This window comes from Cavia porcellus, unplaced genomic scaffold (assembly GCF_034190915.1).
Source record: "Cavia porcellus strain 051 isolate PalLab524CR breed Dunkin Hartley unplaced genomic scaffold, mCavPor4.1 scaffold_16, whole genome shotgun sequence".
Classification (NCBI taxonomy): Eukaryota; Metazoa; Chordata; class Mammalia; order Rodentia; family Caviidae; genus Cavia; species Cavia porcellus.
Window position 1 is genome coordinate 40,872,058 of NW_026947499.1, and position 13,015 is coordinate 40,885,072.

General features: G+C 39.0%; 1 non-coding gene across 1 annotated transcript; it reads right to left on the reverse strand.

The window, feature by feature from the left end:
* Positions 1-9,077: 9,077 nt before the first annotated feature.
* LOC111754011 (small nucleolar RNA SNORA2/SNORA34 family) lies at positions 9,078-9,211 on the reverse strand. The gene has a single exon (XR_002788748.1). It is a non-coding gene; the product is annotated as a small nucleolar RNA SNORA2/SNORA34 family (small nucleolar RNA).
* Between the last annotated feature and the right edge of the window lie 3,804 nt (positions 9,212-13,015).

A 13,015-nucleotide genomic window follows, 5' to 3' on the forward strand; every position in this document is an offset into this window, starting at 1 on the left:
CTGTGTCCTATACTTAAACTGGTCACCTTTCCAGGCTTGCTTTCTCCAGCTCGGAAAGAAGTGAAAGTGTCATGCTTACCTCACCTTCTGAAGGCCAAGGCAGGACCTCAGAGTACAGCAGCTGGTGGTGACTCACGGACCTGTGTGACTCCCACAGCTGCTACAAGAGCTGCCCTCAGCTACCTACAGGCATTGGCACTTGTGCACTGCCGTGCCCACAGCCCACTGTGCTGACGAAGTGAGATGTGGCCCTGAATCCAGCTGGTCTGTACTCATCCGCACTAGCCTTCTATTCCTGGCTGCCCTGTGGTGACTGCTCTCCACATGGAAACAGTGTACATGGCCTTCAACTGTTCACTCACAGGGCCAAGTCTGACACCACAAAGGATTTCTGGGTCTGTAGCTTCAATGGCTCCTTTGCTGATGGCAAGAGTACCCTGTCTCTAGGGGTTGAGTGAGGCAGTACATTGCCAGGTGACTCTGTAATTGCCCTTTCTCACCCTGAAAACTATTCCCATCACTGAAATGTGGCTTGGTAACTCATTTCTCAGTGTGCAAAGTGAAGGCTATTCTGCCCTGCAGTTTGTAACAGCCTGCCTGTTTGCCCCTACTGTGCCTCTTCTTTCTCCTCTTTTTCCTTATTTAGCTGGTTCTACTAATGAGACCCAGCCCAGATACAGGATCATCTCGTAAGGCAGAAGAACATAGTACTATTGTATGACTCATCATCTCGTATCCAATGGGAAAATAAGGTGAGCTTTCTCAGACCAGAGCAGAACAAAGCTTCCTAACTCTTGCTGCAGGTCCTACTTGTGCACCTATCATTACCCCAGGGTGAGCCGTTCAGACAGCTCCTCTACAGCCACTGCTTAAAGTTCTTACAGAACAGATATTTAATCCCCTTGGCTCTCCCCAGTGACTTCCAGCTCCACATAGACTGTGCAAATGTGCCGCAGTGACCACCTTTTGGTGATAGTATGCTCCCATGGAACTAATTCATGGTTCACGTTCTCTAAAGTCACCAATAGACAACCTCAAGGGAACCTCTTCAGTATCTGAATCCCCACACAGGCTTCAGGTCGATTTCTTTCGGACCTCCCAACAGCCTTGCCAGGCCGTCCTCCTCTCATTAGACCTGTGAGTAACAAGAGGCCTCTGTATTTTACATGCTTCACTATCATGCCTCTCTCTGCCTCACCTGAGTTTAACCTGGTAGTAAACTGAAGTCAGGTCAGACCAGAACCACTACGCAACCTACCAGCATGAACTAGGTTCCTGTGAGACAGACACCATGTCAGTTTTCAGTTGCTCTCATCAACTTTAATCAACTTTAAAAAGAGGAAAGGATTATCTTGGTTTTTAATTCTTGAGATTTCGGTCCATGGTCTACTGACTCCACTGTTTGGGGGCTGTGATAGGCATTACACCATGCTGGAAGTATTGCTAGAGAAGGCTACTCACTTATGGTAACCAGAAAGCCAAGAGAGAAGAAAAGGGTCAGTCCCCTTATAGACCCTTCAAGGGCGTACCCCGGTACCTCACTTCCTTCTACTGGTCCCCTCCACTCCTCACAGCTCCATGGCTAGTGACCAAGCCTGTAACACTTAGGCAAAGTCTCACTTGAAAAGCATGCTGTGGAGATTCACAACCACATTCCCTGGAACCCACTTGGCCGGGCATACAGTCTATAACCACCTTTTGGAGAGACCAAAACCAAATTAAAATCACAATGAGTTAATATAAAATACAAAGGATGAAGTAAGACCTTATTAGTAAATGGTCAAGAACAAAAGAAATAGTAGAAAGCAAGGACTAAAGCAAGGGAATTAGAAGTGCCCTGTTGCCTAATTACTAATTTACCACGAGCAAGGGAATCACTCAGAGATGGCCATGGAGATCAAAAAAATTCCTTTAAAAGTCAAAATAGGTGAACGTATTCCCAGTAGAAAATTATAAACAAAGGACTAAAAAATCTAAAATCTCTTTGCCAATTTGCTCTGTGGAGGAGATGATCACTCTTCATAGGTTGGTTTTTGTCCCTGTAATCACTTCATGGCCTTTTGGCTAAGATCCAGTGTGGTGTGTGTCCCTGTAAGCCTTTATCAATGCGTTTGTGTCTGCAGGATCCTGAAAAATTGTTCCCAAGGCTCTACCAGCCCATACTTCCACTGACAGAGTGTGGAATATGCACCCTAACCCTATATTGATCTTTTACTGCCACTAGGGCACATTTATGGTGAAATTGTATATCACCTCACAATTTCAATTGACATAGTAATTGTGCATATGGAGAACTGTAAATATTCAATGCATGCATACAGTGAGCAACAATCAAATCAGAGTACATAGCATTTCCCTCTGTTTACATGCTTATTTCTTTTGTGAGGAACACTTGAACGCCTCTCTTCTACTTTTTCATAAAATGTCGAATTTTTGTAAACTATTTTCATCCTGTCATGTTGTAGGACTGACTTGTATATTTTGCTATTACTTGACCTGTTAACCTCCCTCCCTCCTACCCTTTCCAGCCTCTAGATAATGATATTCTACTCTCTACTTTATAAGATTGACTTTTTTAGCTTCCACATGACAGAACATCTCTAGACTAATCCTACATCGTACTGTTGATAAGTTGGGAGTCACAGGTGATGGAAAAAAGCATTTGGACTGGGAGAAGATCTGGTTTCCAGTTTTCCAAGTATTCATTTAATATATAACTCTAAGTAGGTGGTTTACCTTTCTGAATGTGTTTCCTCAACTAAAATGAGATTTACTCAGAACACCAAAGTCTCTTTAGTTCAGAACCTCAGAAGTTGTGCATACCTATAGTCCTAGCACTGGGAGGATTGCAACTTAAAGCAACTTTTGGCTTTTCATTAGGACTTAGCAAGACCCTGTCTTGAAAAACAAAAATAGAGCTGAGAATTTAGCTCATTGTGAAGGTCTGGGTTCAACCCAGAGTAAAAAAAAAAAAATCCCAAACACCAATTATATCAGAGTTGGAAAGTTCTGAGCATGACTTAGGAGATTTTTGTGTGAGATTCCTTGATCTGTTTAACCATTGGCTTATTTTAGGTCAATCTAATGGCTTCTATTTATGGCAGTTACTGAAATGTGTACTGGGACTTAACTGTATAAGTTCTTTTCTTTCTTTTTAAAAATGTTTATGTTTACTACTATTTATTTGTTTGCTTCCTTTTCTGCTACCCTTCCTTCTGTAGGAATTTGTTTCTCTGACAGTGACTTGATCGTTTTTTCTGTCCCTTTCAGTAACTTTCCTCAAATGTTTACATGCAAGTATATTACTTTAAAACTTTTCACTATGGAGATCTCTAGACATGTACAAAAGCAGAAAGATTAGTATAATGAAATCCTCTGTGTCTGTCAAATAAAAAACAAATCTGACCTTAGGTAAGGAGAGAATTTATTCAAAAAGTCTTATAGGGAGGCACCTGCCATCTCAAGGTCTGCCAGTGGCTTGGGAAGAAGGCTAAAGTGTTGTCTTTTATGGGGAGAAGCACTGTACGTCTGTAAATAACTGGGCATGGGGAATGCATTGATGAAACCCTTCAACAGGAAAGGTTTCAACCCATGGATTCTAGAGAGGGGCAATAATGGGGAGGGGCGTAGTCCCACAGTTCATTGCTTTATAAAAGTTCCACTTCTCACTTAAATTCCAGGGCAGATCAATATTCAAAGGCTGACGGAAAGTGAGACGCCTGACTAAAGTATGGCCAAGTCACACTGGGTATAATGGCCTGTATTCCCAGCAGTTAGAAGGCTGAGGTGGGAGGGTTATCCCAAATTCAAGGCCAGCCTCAAATACATAGTGAGGCCCTGTCTCAAACAACAACAAAAACTCATTAAATAAGTCCAAGTCACATTAGCTGGCATTTTGTCAAGACTGGTCAGTGAGGACAAATGGTTCAATTAATCATTTAATATGAGAATTTGGATGGTCTATGTCTCGCTTTGTCACCAGTTAGCAAGTTGGTCTAACAGTCTTAGGGTTTTATGTAAGCCATGTGCAGAAGGGTGGTTTTTTTTTTCTTTTTTTTTTTTTTTTTTTTTCCCAGTAAGCCATTTCCTGCAACACATAAGGATAGGGAGATTTCTTAGCCACCACTGTTCTAAAAGCACAGGCTCCAGTGTAGAATCCAGAAGAAAATGATGAAAAGCAACAATTTAAGAACCGTTTTCAAACTGTGAGACCAACACAGGGTCAGAACCTGTGCACATCTTACACTGCAGCCTAGGAATACGATTGCTTGACATGCAGGTGCAAATATGACCTTTGGAGTTAGGCCACATCTTCAGAGGCCACCAACTACTTATGATGCAGTTGCACTTTCCACAAACAAACTTCACTTGGCTCTAACTATTAGAAATAAACTCTGCAACTGGAAAGAGTCCTAGCAATCAGTCAGGTGCTGCCCAGTGTCAAGATAACTTTGCTTTACAAAAACTAAATGTGTATATACATTCTTGATCCTTCTGCTAACATTTTAATAGCTGTTCAAGATATTAGATGACAAATCAGTGATATGTCAGATTCTAAAATTTCCTGAATCTTATCCTTATCCTTCTAATGGGAAGATATTACTAGCCCCTCTTGGTGGAAATCTTTGTTAACTGTACTCATAGTTATCCTGTTGATTGTATTATTTGGCTCACACATACTTAATTATTTCTTTGGCCTTGTCTCCTTCAAACTTAAGTTGTATGCCTACCCAAGATGAAAATGCGTGGTGTCTATCAAGGGCTTTTAGATAGAACCTCTGCACAGTATTCCTGACTGCCAGTCAACAACTATGATCTTCAGCCTTAAGAAGCCAGATCAGTCAGCGCCCATTAGTCTCTCAGGGCAATTCAGGTTACTTCTTCAGAGAGGAGAAAGTTACAGGCAGCTGAGTTAATTAGAAATATTATAGGCAGGCAGGCAGGGCTGAACCCTTGAAGGAGCCAGTGCAGAAGTTCAGGTACCTTGCAACACTGGAGAAGACAGATACCCCTGCTGTTGGCTTGATCTTTAAAAAGGCAAAACAAATGCAACCACATCCCCACTATAAAAATCAAGGATTGATATTCTAAATAGGTATGGAACTTGCAGAAGCCAGAACTCACCATCCCAGACCCCTACAGAAAGAGTTGCTATTCTTTAAGCATGTCTGCTTGCTACGTGACTCGTTTCCCCATTTGTCCCTGATATAGCCAATTTCACTTGAACAATCAACTTACTGATCATAATTCTGTCCCACCTCATGCTTACCTGCCTTGCCAGTTCCCATGTTTTTCCTATTTCACCTCATGGTTTTGCTCTAGAAAAGTCCCTAGAAAAGACAGAGTCAGCGGCAACCCACTCGGGACCCTTTCTGCCTCTCACTAAATATATTCTTTCTCTCAATAAATATATTCTGCTCTTAAAAAATAAAAAATAAAAAAGATAACCTTGCTGCATCAGTCACTTTCATTTTGTATGAATTTCGTTTGTCTTCTCCTCCTAAAGGCTTTTAAATCCCCATGCATTCTGAGCTTGAGGGAGGGGACAACTTATTCTGAGCTGAGGGCAGAGGTAACTTACTCAGAAAGTTCTGAGTCTTTATTTCCCAAATTGTAATTTCCAAGATCCAAATAAAGTTCCCTTTTCACTTCTACAGTTTCTAAGCTTGAATTAAGTCATACCAGGTAAAGCTCAATATTGTGGCATGTATCACTCACTTTAAACAAATTCTACTTCATGCCAACCATGTGTCTTAGTTATTTTCTCATTACTGGAACAAAATACGTGACACCAGAAGTTAAAGGAGAAAAGGCTTATTTTAGCTCACAGTTTGTAGATGTTTTGGTCCATAGCCAGCTGGTTCCAAAGCAGGGCAACATGGCAAAGGTGCATCACAGAGAAGAAACCATCCTCTGAGTGCCTGAGCTTTGGGGGAACATTTAGATATAAACCATAATACCAAGACTCATCTAAACTCCAGGTAATGTTACCCCTTGTGCCCCCACCAACTGCTGAGTTCTTGTGCTGCGGATTTGTGACATGTCATTTATTCATATTTTTCTACCAGTATATATTCATGACCTTACGTTTTTTCAACGAGGTGTAAAGTTTTTCAGTGTCTATCATTCTTCCAAGCAAGAAAAAGATCTTAGCATATCTTAACTACAATACTCATACCCCAGATAGATGAGTATTTAATCAAGAGTTTTAGATTCATTTTTTTAAAACAAAACAAAAAAAAGGCCAATTTGACTGTTTCCAGGTATTAATTTACTGATACTTTATTAATTTCTGTTCTAACCATTTTTCTTGCTTCCCTCACTTTCCTTTTTCTTTCAGTTAGAGACTATCTGTGTTAGGTTTTCCTTTGATGACTGTGTCTGAGGTGTCTTTATTCCACCCTCACTCTGGATGACAGTTTAGCTGGATATTACATTTTGTGTTGCAAATGTTCTTATTAGATGTTTGGAGGCATTTATTTGTCTTTCTGTCTCTGCTCTTGTTAAATAGAAATTTGTAAGTCAAATGCTTTCTATGTGAGTACTTATTTTTTCCTCCAGATGACTTTCAATATCATCAACTTTAGTGAACCAGGGTGATAGAAGAAGTATGCAGTGTTAATTATCAAGCAGTGTGCCAAAGCTTACACCTGAATTCCAGCAACCCTGCAGATATAAGTACCAGTTTACAGGAATTCACAGGAGATGAGGTGGGAAGGAGCATATTAGGCATCTCCTTGGGGATACAATCAGCCAAATCCAGAAAATGTGAAATCCCATAGGATGAATGGTTCTCTCAAGCAGATAAAAGGAAAGGAGACTATATATACATTTTTAAATGCCATATGAAACATAAAGCAGAATGTGGGTTTTGGTTGAGTCCTGATTCTAACAAATCAACTTTTTTTTTTCCCCTTTGCTATTTTTGAGACAGGTTCTTGCTATGTGGTTCAGGCTAGCCTTGGGCTCACTTTGTGACTTAGGCTGGTCTTGCACTTGCAACGATCTGCCTACTTCAGACTCTTAGGGGCTGGAATTACAGGAGTGCACCACCATGCCCCGGCTAAAACAAGTATTTAAAGACTTCTGTGAGACAGTTGGAGAAATTTGAACAGTGCTCAAGTATTAGTTTATTTAAGGAAACTTCATTTAGATTTTAAGGAAATATTGTTGATCTCTCTAGCTACCTGCTACAGTGTTTATCTGAGAATATCCTCAAGGCCCATTAAATGCTCAGCCCCCAGCTTGGTACTACTGTGAAGTGGTGGGACATTTAAGAGGTGGAGCCTGGGGCTGGGGATTTAGCTCAGCGGCATAAGCGCTTGCCTTGCAAGCAGGCAGTTGTGAGTTTGATCCCTGATACCAATAAAAAGGAAAAAGACAAAAAAAAAAAAAAAGAGATGGAGCCTGAGTATCTGATTTTAGGTGAACACAGGTGAATGCTCATGAAGGGGACTGAGGGACACTGACTTCTTCCTCTCTGTTTCTCTTTGCTTCCCAACTATCATGAGGTAAGTTGATTCCCCAGAATGTGCTCCTGCCAAAATGTGCTGCCTTGACACACCAAACCAAAAGGACCAACCAGCCTTATACTGACACCTATAAAACTGTGAGCCAAAACAAGCCATTCTTCTTTTTAAGTTGATTATCTCGAGTATTTTTTTAAAACACCTTTAGAGTTTCCTCATATATTCTTTGAATTATCTTACAAAAACTACATATAAATTATACTCTATATTGATGATTTAAAAACAAGCACAACATAAACAACAAAAGCCTCTTCCTTTGTTTCAAGAGAAATGTTTTATGGTGAAGTTTCCTTTTAAAATCTTTGATGTCAGTTCTGGGTGAACCAAGATGGCATTTCCTGTCTCACTCAGTGATCTGTAATATGATGTCTTTAACTTTCAAGAAGATACCTAGAAGGAGAATATCTGATTAAAATGGACTTTTTAGTTTTAGTTTCTTGTGGAAACTCCAAATTGATTTCTAGAATGGTTGTACTAATTTGAATTTCCATTAACAATGACGAAGTGTTCCTTTTTCCTGAAAGTCACCAGCATTGGTTGTGATCTGATTTTTCGAGGATGATAGTCATTCTTTCTGGAGTAAAATAGAATTTCAATGTTGTTTTTTTTGTTTTGTTTTGTTTTGTGTTTTGTCTTTTTCTTTTTTTATTGGTACCAGGAATCGAACTCACGACTGCTTGCTTGCAAGGCAGGCGCTTATGCCACTGAGCTAAATCCCCAGCCCCCAATGTTGTTTTAATTTTCATTTCTTTAATGGCCAAGATATCACACATTTTTCATGTATTTATTGGCCATTTGTATTTCTCCTGAAAAATGTATGTTTCTTTCAGTTGCCCAGTTTTTTTTCTTTTTTTCTGGTGCTAGGAATCGAACTCATGAGCTCGTGCTTACCAAGCAAGCACTTAAGCCATGAGGTAAATCCCCAGCCCAAGTTGCCCAGTTTTTATTGGGACTTTTATTTGAAGGGAATCTAAATGTTTTTATTTCAAAGACAATAAAATAATGAAACAAAAGAAAACATTGGACATGATATTGGATTTCTAAAACAAGATAGTAGAAAACCAGTAATAATTGCTGTAAGGCATACTGTTATCCTCTAACTGTTATCCTCAGACCACCAGACACAGGCATGCAGTCAGCCAAACAGCACCAGCACTAAGTTGTTTCTTAAGTCGCCACCACCTCAGGAATTTCAGGTGTGTGACTTCTATTTTCTTCTGGACTTGTTCTGGATGAGCTGCAGGTCTGAGATTGTACCCTGCTCCTTCGTCCTGACATTTTCCTGCAAATAAGCCAGTTGCTGAGTCCCAAGTGCTTCCTGAATTAGCTGCTTATCTCATGGTGCAGAAGATTGGGTTAGGCACCTGGGTTCCTCCAATCCAAGGTTCCTGGGATGGTGACAAGGTGCAGGGCAGATGCTCATCAGTGTTCCCCTGATGGCTGCTGAATCCTGGGGGCATAGCTTCCTCTCCAGGCCTGCAGTGGCAGGCTCACCTGTAGACATGGCTTCTCCTACTCCGGCCCATAGTGGTGGGTCACTGAGGGGTGAGTTGTCTCTTTCTAATGAATTGACCATTATATTTAAGTTCTGAAATGGCCAACAAATCATAGAAAGATACCACTTTAGGTTCCCGTTTGAAACCAACAGCTTCAGGAAACTGCCAGCCTTGATTCAGGGCCAAGGATCTAATTTTTTTAGTTCTTTTATATATTCTATATATTAGTCCTTTGTCCAAGGAACAGGTGGCAAAACTTTTTTTTCTTTCTGTATGTTGTTTCTTCACTGTATTGGTTGTTTATGAATCCATTTGTTGATTCTTAATGCTGTCTCTTGTACAATTGGGATTTTGTTCAGAAAGTCTTTGTTTTTTATCTTTTTGAGACAGAGTCTCACTGTGCAGTTTTTGCGCAGTTCAGGCTGGCCTTGGGCTCACTTTGTAGCTCAGGCTCATCTTGAACTTGCAACAATCTTTTTGCCTTAGCCTCCCAAGTGCTGGGATTACAGGATTACAGTGCCACCAAGCCCGGCCCTGTTCAGAAAGTCTTTGCCTATGCCTATTTCTTCAAGAGTTTTGCACATTTCATCTTCCAGCAACTTATTTCTATTTTAATATTTAGATCTTTCATCCACTTCAATTTTATTTTGGTACATGCTGAGAGGAATTTGTCCTGAGTCAATCTTCTGCATGTGAACAGTAAATTGTTTCAGCACCATTTGTTAAAGGGTTTATCTTTAGTGTAATTTTTTTGTTCCCTTTCTCAATGATCTGGTGTCTAAATGTGCTTTGAGTTGTTTGTGCATCCTTTATTCTCTTCCATTGATTTATATGTCTGGTTTTTGTGAAGGTTTTCTCTATAATTTAAAATCTGAGATTGCAATGCCTATTGTTTTGCTCTTGTTACCCAGGATGGTTTTTGCTATTCTAGGTCTCTCTTAGGTCTATATGAGTTTCAGGATTGTATTCTCTACTTCTGTGAGGGAAACTACTAGTATTTTGTTTGGGATTGAGTTAAATCTGTATATCAGTTTTGGAAGTATGTCCATTTTGACTAGATTGATTCTGCCTATCTACAATTTTTTTTTTTTTTGGTACTGGAGATCAAACTAATGACCTCGCACTTGCTAGGCAGGCGTTTATGCCACTGAGCTAAATCCCTGGCCCCGATTCTGCCTATCTAGAAAGGAGAACATATTTTTATTTTCTGATGTCCCCTTTGCTTTCCTTTTTATGGTACTGTAGTTTTCATTTTATAGGTCTTTCATTTCCTTGGTTAGATTAATTCCTAGGTATTTAATTTTTCTTGAGATATTGTAAAAGGTATTTGTTCTTAACTTGTTTCTTATTACTATTTGTGTAAGAGAATGTTACTGATTTTCTTGTGTGGACTTCGTGTCCTGCTAAGCTATTGAATTTGGTTATTAATTTTAGAATCTTTTGGTAGAATTTTTGGGTCTTCTATATGGAGAATCTTGTCAACTGCATATGATGATAATGTGGCTTTTTCCTTTCCTAAACATATCCCTTTTATTTCTTTTTCTTGTCTAATCGCTCTGCTAATGTTCCAAGAACTATATTGAATCAGAGTGCTGATTAGCAGGCATCTTCGTCGCATTCATGATTTTAGAGTGAAATCTTTTAGCTTCTACCCATTTAATGTAATATTGGCCATTTGTTTGTCACAAAAGGCTTTTTACCAGATTGAGATAAGGTCCTTTTCATGCTTATTTTCTTCAGAATTTTTATCAAGAATGGATGTGGGAATTGTCAAAGACTTTTTCTGCATCCAGTGAGGTAATCATGTGATTTTTATCCTTGTTTCCATTTATGTGATATATTACTTTTATTTATTTGTATATATTGAACCATCCTTGCATCTCTAGGATTAATTCTACTTGGTCGTGATATATACGTAGATATTTTTGTTGTTGTTTTGTTTTTGTTTTTGTTTTTTGGTACCAGGAATTGAACTCATGACCTTGCACTTGCCAGGCAGGCACTTAGGCCACTGAGCTAAATCCCTGGCCCCCTGATGTATATTTTTGATGATTTGTTGCACCCTTTTCACTAGTATGGTTTTTTTGTTTGTTTTTTGGGGTTATTTTGGGGCTTTTTTGTTTGGGTTTTTTTGGTTTGTTTGTTTATTTATTTGTTTTTTTGACACAGGGTCTACTAAGCCGTTCAGGCTGGCCTTGAGCTCACTTAGCCCAGGCTGATCTCAAACCCGTACCAATCCCCCTGCGTCAGCCAACACAGTGCTGGAATTATAAGTATGTACCAGCACACCCAGCTGCCAGTATCGTTTTTTTTTTTTTGTTTTTTTGTCTTTTTCCTTTTTATCGGTACCAGGGATCAAACTGACGACTGCTTGCTTGCAAGGCAGGCGCTTATGCCACTGAGCTAAATCCCCAGCCCCTGCCAGTATCTTGATGAGGATGTTTGTGTCAATGTTCATTAAAGAGATTTTCCTGTACTTCTTTTTTTCAGTTGGCCCCTTTCTAGTTTTGGAATCAGGGTAATGCTAGCTTTCAGGAGTGATTCTGAGAGTACTCCTTCCCTTTAGACTTCATTAACGAGTTTGAGGAGTATTGGCATTAGTTCTTCCCTAAATTTCTCATAGAAGTGGGGTGTGAACTCATCAGGACCTGGGCTTTTTTGGTTGATAGATTTTTAAAATTACTTATTCAAACTCATTGTCTGATATTTAATTATTCAGGGGCTTAATTTCTTCTTGGTTCCACTTTGGTAGTTCATATGTACTTACGTATCTATCCATTTCTTATTAATTTTCCATTTTATTAGACTACAGGTTCTCAATTGGTTATGTAATCTAGATTTCAGCAGTCTGTTGTGATTTTACCTTTTTAATTTTTAATTGCATTGATTTGGGTCTTTTCCTCACTTTTTTCTGGTTAGACTGGTTAGAGAGTTGTCTATTTTGTTTATTCTTCCAAGGAACTAGCTCTTTGATTAATTGTATTATTTTTAAGTCTCTATTCCATTAATTTCTGTCCTGATTCTTATAATTTCTTTTCTCATTCTAGCTTTGGATTTGGGTTTTTGTTTTTCTAGGACTTTGAATTATATCACTCGGTTGTTTGCACTCACCCTGTTTTCCTAATGTGGATATTCACAACTATAAACTTCCTTCTAGGAACGCTCTCCTAGTGTCCCATAGATTACCACACGTTGTATTGACATTATCATTTGATTCTAGAAGCTGTCTAATTTATTCTCTAACTCACTAATTATTCAAAAGTGTACTGTTTAGTTTCTATGTGTTTGCACAATTTCTGTTTTCTTTTGTTGTTGATTTCTAGTCTCATTGCACTATGATTTTATAATATACATGGCATAATTCTTATTCTTTTGCATTTACATGCTTTATGGGCTAGCATGTGGTCTATTTTTGAGAATGTTCCCTCTTCTGCTGAGAAAAATTCTGTTTCTGTTGGGTAGAATACTCTGTAGATATCCATTAAGTCCATTTGTTTGAAATTTTGATTAAATTCCGATACTACTTTGTTGATTTTTTTGTCTAGTTGATCTATTTATGACTGTCATATTGACATCCCCCTTTATAATTGTGTTGGTATTTATCTGATTTTTTTATATCCAATCATATTTGTTTTTTGAAACTATGCATGCCAGTGTTTGGCATATATATGTTTACATTTGTTTTATCTTTCTGTTGAATTGTTCACTTAACCAATATGTAGTGATCTTCTTTGTCTCTTCTCTTCTCCTTTAGGGAGTTGGGAGTTTTGGTAGTCATCTTCTTGCTTTGTCTTCTCAGGTGTCTAATGTGTTTGTTTTATTTTATGCTTAGGTATTTAGTCACTTACTGAAAACACTTTGTTGCTAGAATGGAGGTCACTTTAGTTAGGGTGCTTTTTAGTGATGCACTCAGACAATGGCTAACTATAGTCCTTTGTCTCTGTACCAAGATCCAATCATTTTCTCACGCTGGTCTCAAACTGTTTTCTT